This window comes from Tamandua tetradactyla, chromosome 11, assembly GCF_023851605.1.
Source record: "Tamandua tetradactyla isolate mTamTet1 chromosome 11, mTamTet1.pri, whole genome shotgun sequence".
Classification (NCBI taxonomy): Eukaryota; Metazoa; Chordata; class Mammalia; order Pilosa; family Myrmecophagidae; genus Tamandua; species Tamandua tetradactyla.
Window position 1 is genome coordinate 63,186,426 of NC_135337.1, and position 7,147 is coordinate 63,193,572.

The 7,147-nt window shown below is 42.0% G+C and overlaps 1 long non-coding RNA gene across 1 annotated transcript; it reads left to right on the top strand.

Moving 5' to 3' along the window:
- The first annotated feature begins 1,878 nt into the window (after positions 1-1,878).
- LOC143649546 (uncharacterized) lies at positions 1,879-6,461 on the top strand. Its single transcript, XR_013159097.1, has 4 exons — positions 1,879-2,049; positions 3,812-4,120; positions 4,226-4,463; positions 5,937-6,461. It is a non-coding gene; the product is annotated as an uncharacterized LOC143649546 (long non-coding RNA).
- Positions 6,462-7,147: the final 686 nt, after the last annotated feature.

Below are 7,147 nucleotides of genomic sequence, written 5' to 3' on the forward strand. Positions count from 1 at the left end.
CCTTGTCAATTTGAATTCGGAAAATGATTAGAGCTGTGTGGAAACAGAAAATGAAATACACTAGTAACACATTACATTTACATGTTTTAAATATGCTTAACCATGCATTTAATTTAGATTTAATGAAATAGTTATTATATGCAACCAAAACATCCGTGTTATTAAAAACAAATTTATGGAGGATTAACAGCTGTGTTAGATGTCTCTACCTGCCTACGCCAGAGTTTTCAATAATGCGTTTTTAATCATTACTTCTATTTGTCAAATGCACAATAATTGTTTGAGTAATTTGACTGAGTGGGATTGATTAGGGGGCTCCTTGGAGTTTGAATGAATACCAATTGATAATTTAAGCTGTACGAAATTGGCTCTGGAATCTGCGCTGTACCAACTTGGTGCACATTTATTCCATTCTTCTAAAATTCCTAATCAGTCAGTACGAAACTAAGAATTCTAAATTGTGTGTCTGTGGGATGTGTTTTGCCGTTATTATCGAGGACCAGAAAAGATATCGACATTTCGGAAAGGTTAAAATATTTTTTTCATGGTGTTTCCTTTTTCTTTCTCTCCATTTTTCTGGAGGAAGAGTAATTTGAAAAGGCTACAGTAGGGGAAAAAGCAATGAAGAACAAATTGCTGTACATGAAGTTTCATTTTTGAATAGCTGGGGAGATTAATTCACTTGACTGCAACTGGTTCATTACTGCCCCCAGCTCCCCAAAATTGAAATATCACGTGTGGTACCTTCCTTGCTTCATAGGTCATAATACTATAGTGATCCCGGCAGGGCTGGGCTCGATTATAGAAAATGAGACCCCAGGCAATGCTCTCAAACACCCGTGCCTGCCAAGGAGCTGTGCGGGTGCTGTAATTGTGTTTACCTATCACCATGCCTTTAAGTCATTACTTTGGACTTTCGGGATGCTATAAAAGGAGACAGACTCTTGGAAGGTTCTAGAAGCTCTTCCCAATGAATGTTGTGCTTAGGGAGATGTTTCTCCTTTATTCTTAGAACAGATCGTTTATGACTTCCTTCTTCTAAATTTCGTGTCTCATTCTCAACGCCTTCATCAACGGAAGTGGCTGAGAAAAGCAAATAAGGAAATGAAAGGGGAAGCACTGTCCTTCCAAGCACCACATGTTGCTTCATCTGTCTTAGGATGGGTTTTGGCTCAGTCTTTCAATTCCATCAGGTTTCTTGGAAGTGTCTTCTTAGGACCCTGTAGTCATGCCTTCAGCTTGTCACCGAGAATAACAATTGTTACCACTGGTTGACTATTCCGTGTTTGCCAGGTACTTGCATTATGTCCTTTGATGCTCATGACAAACTGTGAGGTGGGTAGGGATGAGAGCTAACACTTATGCAGTGCTTTTATGTACCAGGCAGGATTCAGAGAACTTTTGCACACTTACTTATGTATTCCTACCAATTGTGCGAGCTTGGTGCTATTATCGATCCTGTGTTAAAGAGGAGAAAACCAAAGCCGAAAATAGTCCAATGAATTTCCCAAGATCACAAAGTTAGAATATAGAAAATTAAAATTAAATCTATTAAATACCCCCTCCAAGTCATTAAATATTTTTCTACAAAGCACTTTTAAGGACTGCACAGTAGTATGTTAAATGCATATATCAGTATTTATTTGCTGAGCTCTCACACGTTTCAGTCTAGGGTAGGGGATCAAAGCAAGAGACACGGCAGTTTTGTTCTTTCATTGATTCATTCATGTAACAAGCATTTTGGGGGTGTCTTCTGTGTGCCAGACCTTGCGCTGGGGGCCGGAGAGCCCGGGATGAGAGAGCTTCCTGGGGCCACTCCTCTCTGGGGTGGTTATAATGAGGTTATAATGAGGTGGAGGTAACTGGGGTGTAGCAAAGTGCTGTCGCCTCATTCTCCCTCTCCCACCTCTCCTTCAGCACAGCCGCCTGCCACTGGAACAGAGCAGAACTCGAGAGAAAGAAAGTTGAATTTTCCGTTTGTTTTGGCCTTCGAGAATCCTACGCCCATGTTGAGGAGATAAGACCCAAGAAGCAGCCAAAGAACGTGTGGTAGGTTGTATCATTTGTTCACAACTCTTCCTCCTTTTGCCGCCCTAACCTGGCCTTCCCCTCTATTCCCTGCCCACGGACTCTGAGCTGGACCCCGTGAACTCCTTAGAAGCAAAAGCATTCCAGGTCCCTGCAGAGGCTGTAAGAGGCATTGCATGCTTCCCCGCTCCCTCTCATGCCCCTGCTCCCCGCTATTAGAGGCCTGTGCCCCCTCAGTCTGGGCCTCAGAAGGAGACGCGCATGGCCCTCATCTGAACCTAACCTGTGGCTTCAGGCAGAATCTCCCCAGGGCCCCACAGACCTGTAAACAAGAAATAGATATTTACTATTCTAAGTCACTGATAGTCGGGGGATTGTTTGTTACACAATATTATCATAGTAATAGCTGACTAATAGAAAACAATACAAAATAAAATACTCAATCGTGAAGGTCTAACTGAAATGTCACTTTCCCCATCAGGTGTTTCAAGATACTCCCCAATTGTCTCCTTGTCTCAGAGTCAGCGTCAATCTCTCTTTTATGCTTCCCTTGAATTTTGCTTGTGCCTCTGTTAGAGCTGACACTTAGCACAGCCTGACTTTTGTACACATTTAGTTGTATATGTGTCTATTTTTCCTCCTGGAATATATGTGTTTTTTTTTTTTCTTTTTTCTTTTTGAGTCCTATCTAGTCTAAGCGTGTGGAACATCAAAAAAATATTTAACTGAATGAATGAGTGAGGCCTGCAGGAAATACTGGTGGAATGAAACCTCACAATGACGTGTAACCCAACCCTCGAGATGCACCATGTTCTACAAAGACAGATACAAAAATTGCATCTTCCATCTGGCACATGCAGGAAAGAATAAGCAGAAATTTAAACCAGGGCAAGTTTTATAGGAGACAGCATGTTATTGTAGAAACTGCACCTGTAGTCAAGAGCCTTGAATTCTGGTTTTGATTTCAATACTGGCCAGCTCTGGTACTTCGGGAAGTCTGGGCCTACTTTTTCCAAATCAAAGGAAAAAGGGTGATAATTTCACTCCCCTGGTTGTTATAAAGATCTAGAAAGATGTACATGCATGACAGCTGAATATCAGGCCCCATTCAAGTCCAAAGTAAGCAGGAAGAGAACCCACTTTCCATATACCTCCAGGAAGCCACAGGATGAATTACTGAATGACACAGAAGTGCACACTGAACCGTCACAGGGGCTGCTCGCTTACGGTGATGACTGTTTTGTATCCACCTATATTTCACTAACAGAAAACAAAAGCTGGATATTTTTAATGTTGGATTGTCAAGGCGATATTAAAGTTGAGATTTATTTTTCGTTATTTTATCTGCCATGCAAAGTTAATCCCTCCTCTGTGCTCCCACAGGACTTAGTTTACTTTATCACAACATAATTATTTACAGATCCATCTCCCAAACCAGTGTGTGAGCTCCTGAAGAGCTGGGACCCATGTGGGGTTTCTACTCTAGGCCAGAATAGAAGAGTAAAAAGTACATTTTAGAATGATTTTAACAAAGCAATTAGCATTTGTAAGTGTTAGAACTCAAAGGGAAGCTCACATATTCTGCAAACGGTACACATGTTTAATAATACCTCATTTATCAACGATGCCAATTAATCGAAGGGCTATTATGTCATATCTTATATATTCTATGCCATAAATAAATATGTAACTGGTATGTCATAAAGTGCATTGCATTCCCTTTATTCTTTTCTATAGAAAAAAATCACACGTAACATGTCTTTTTTTTTTTTTCTTGCTCCAGATCTTGATGAATTTGAGTCAGAGAGTGTGAAGGAAAGAACACAGATTCTGGAATCTGACATATAAATCCTGGATTGGCCTTTTATAGATCTTATAACCCTGAGAATCGTTCTTGACTTCTTTTGAACTTCGGTTTCCTTATCTATAAAACAGGCATTATATTACCTCCTTGGAGGGTTGAAAATTTGAGAAAAAAATTTATGAAAATACCCAGTACTGCCTCACACATGGTAGGTGCCCAACAGAGCAAAATTTGCGTCATGAGTTCTTATAGTTGTGCTTGGATGTAGCACGATGGCGCCATTAGAAGGTATTTTGTAGAACTTTCTGCCCGTACATTAAATGGCCTCATGTTACTGTACTTTTAGTTTTATTTCCAGTTTTATCGTTTTGCCGTCTGCCCCCTCTCTTTTAGGCTACCGGTTGTCAGTTCGAATGGCTGTCAATAAGGAATGACAGTTGCCTCTTCTGGCTGTCAGGCCGCCATCAACTAACTTTCTGCTCCAAATCTGCTTGGAATTATATGTCAAATGGAATAAATAATACCGAGAAGAGCTAGAGGATGGCTTCCACGGGGCTGAGAGAATGGCATTCAGTGCAGGGGTGTTGGGACATCTACTTTGGGGACTCTGTCTTTTTACCACTGTATTAAGGTTTGTGTCCGTGTTTCTCGGGGGTCGTTAGCTAAATAATGTCCTTATAAGTGAGCCTCTGAGCCATTTCTTTGCTGGAAAATAAAACAGTCTGGGGAGACTCATCCTCAGGTAACATGGTACAATTCAGCACTTTGAAATAGGTTCCTGTTATGGCTGTTGTTATTTTTATGATTTTGCTATCCTTTTGCCTGGTAGTGTAGTCAGTAGCAAGAGCCCCAGGTGAGGGGTCCAGAGTTTTAGGTTCTAGCCACAGCTCTATTAAATGACTTCAGGAAAATGACTTACCCTCTCGGGCCTCAGTTCCTTAATCTGAAAAAAATGAAAGGGTTTGACCAAATGATCTGTCAGCTTCAACATTCTATGAATCTACGTCCAGGTACCCAGACTATTGCTTGGCAATAACTACAGTATGTCTGGAAACAGACTTCACTTTATGGCTTTGGCCTTCGTGGGTTGCTCTAACTTGACAGTTTCAGTCGCTAGCCAAATTCTTAACACCATTTTCCGGTTCCTTTACCATTTCTTTTTATAATGATTTTGTCCTTAATTTGGACAAATTTCAAGGAGAATGATGTTAACTATTTGAAAGTGATGGGATGTTTTAATCTGGGCTGGAAAGCCTGTTCCTTGAGAATGGCTTAATTAACATTTCCAGGTTCATAACATTTTCATTTATTCATCTTTTTGTTTTTAAATGGTTTTTTAAGTTTTCCAGAGACGGCGATCTCACGTTCCTAATGGATTATAAGAGAGAGAGAGTGAGTCTGCTGGGATCTGCATTCTTATTAGTTTTAAGATTCACATTAGGAAAAAAAGGAGAGTTTAAGCAGAATAGGTCCACTGTGCTAATAAAAAAAGAAACAGAACTTCAGTGCAACGTGAGATAATGTGGTAAAATTGTCAAGCAAAAAGCAGCTCGAAGGCAGGCCCTCCCGGTGACCTTGGAACAGGACAAATATTTTTCTTCCCTGAGCTCATTTTCTATCGGGAGAAACCAGGTCACAGGCTTCAGGAATGAGGGTGCTGGGTCCTTGCAAGGCAGGGAGATTGGCACCGTGAAGGGGGCTGAAGGCTGCTGGGTCAAAAGGATGGATTCTGGTTGGGTCAGGGGACGGCTGGCCTTCAGTCCTTGCGCCCGAGAAGGAAGCACGTGTACGTGTACCTTGTGCGCTGCACACGGAGGGTGTCCCACATACGGAGACCTAACCTGGGTCATTGAAAAAGCACCGGGCTAGGGTCGGGAGGCCTGGACTCCAATCCTGAACACACAGTCAGTTCTTGGACAAGGTGTCTCATATTTTTGGTTCTGTTTCCACATCTGTAAAGTGGAACTCTCAAAACCAGCCCTCTAGACTTTGGGGATGGTTGTGATGCCACTGTACTATATGACCCTGAAAGATCTGAATCTTAATAGGCTCGCCTGACAATAGTATCTTTTTTCTGTCTCCTTGTAAACTATGATTCTAACAGCTGCTGCACCCCAGAAGGTGAAGCTGTCAATGCAAAGCACTGTATCTCACTCTGCCCATCACAGAGAAATGGTCTGAATCTGGCTTTGCTCTGGTCTTCACAATCAGAGGGGGAAAAGATAACATTATGCCCAGCATCTGGTGGGCCTGAGAGGTGGTGTCTGTGACGTCCTGTCCCGGAGCCATCCCTTCTGGGAGTGACAATCAGAGTGAGAAGTTCCCCTGAGAAACTGCTACGTCATGGTCACTCGTCAGGCTCATGGTGGAAGAAAGCATCGAGTGTGGACATCGGCCCTTAATGGATATTTATTGCATGTCTTTATTCTCCAGAAAATAAGTCAATTTTATTTTGTGAGGTGAGGGACTGTGTTGAGAGAGTGAGAGATTACATCTGAAGTCACAAGCCAAATATGCAAGAACACCGGCCACCCACTGGTACTAGATAATTAAAATGCTCCGACATCTATCAGCTTTAATGCCTGATGCATTGTCTTTGTAGGGGAATTCAAGGGTTAAGCCATCCCAACATGCCTCACTCCCAATTTATAAAATGGAAAATCTTCCATAAATCAAAAGTTACAAACAGACTTTGTAATGTCATAACTCTTGCGACGGCTCTCACCTTGATTGATTCCTATACATACATTCCGGTTGATTACCATAATGTGCTCTTGTGGGACAATTGGCACCGGATGGGGAGAAAGAAGCGGGCAGGGAAGTAAATAACAAATGGACCTGGCTCCTCCTCATCGAGAGTGATTTCACTCCAATGTTCCATCCTATCAACTGGGAAAGAGAGTCGTAGGGTTTAGGCAATCAATTATAGATATGTGTAGAGGCAGACACAATCATTTCACTGATTGTCACCGGTCTCGAGCAGTGACACCAAAAAGTGATCCGTCACTCGATTTTCTCTGACACCCTAAGAAAGATGGCAGACACTTGTAGACTAACAGGTCCCTGGATTGGCTGGTTTATGAGATTGAAAAATCGCTGTGTTTCAGACTTATCTAAACCTTTAAATACCTCTGCTGCTAAGATTTCATATCTTTCTGGCAAACATTTAGAAAGATTATCAACAGGCTAATGATGTCACACCGGAGTGGAATACACTGTCCCTTGTCCTTGTAACCAGAGGCCTCACCGTGTGTGTTGCAGAGGATTAGACGTGTGATGGGACTAGGAAGGAAGCCGTACTTGCTTCCACCGTGG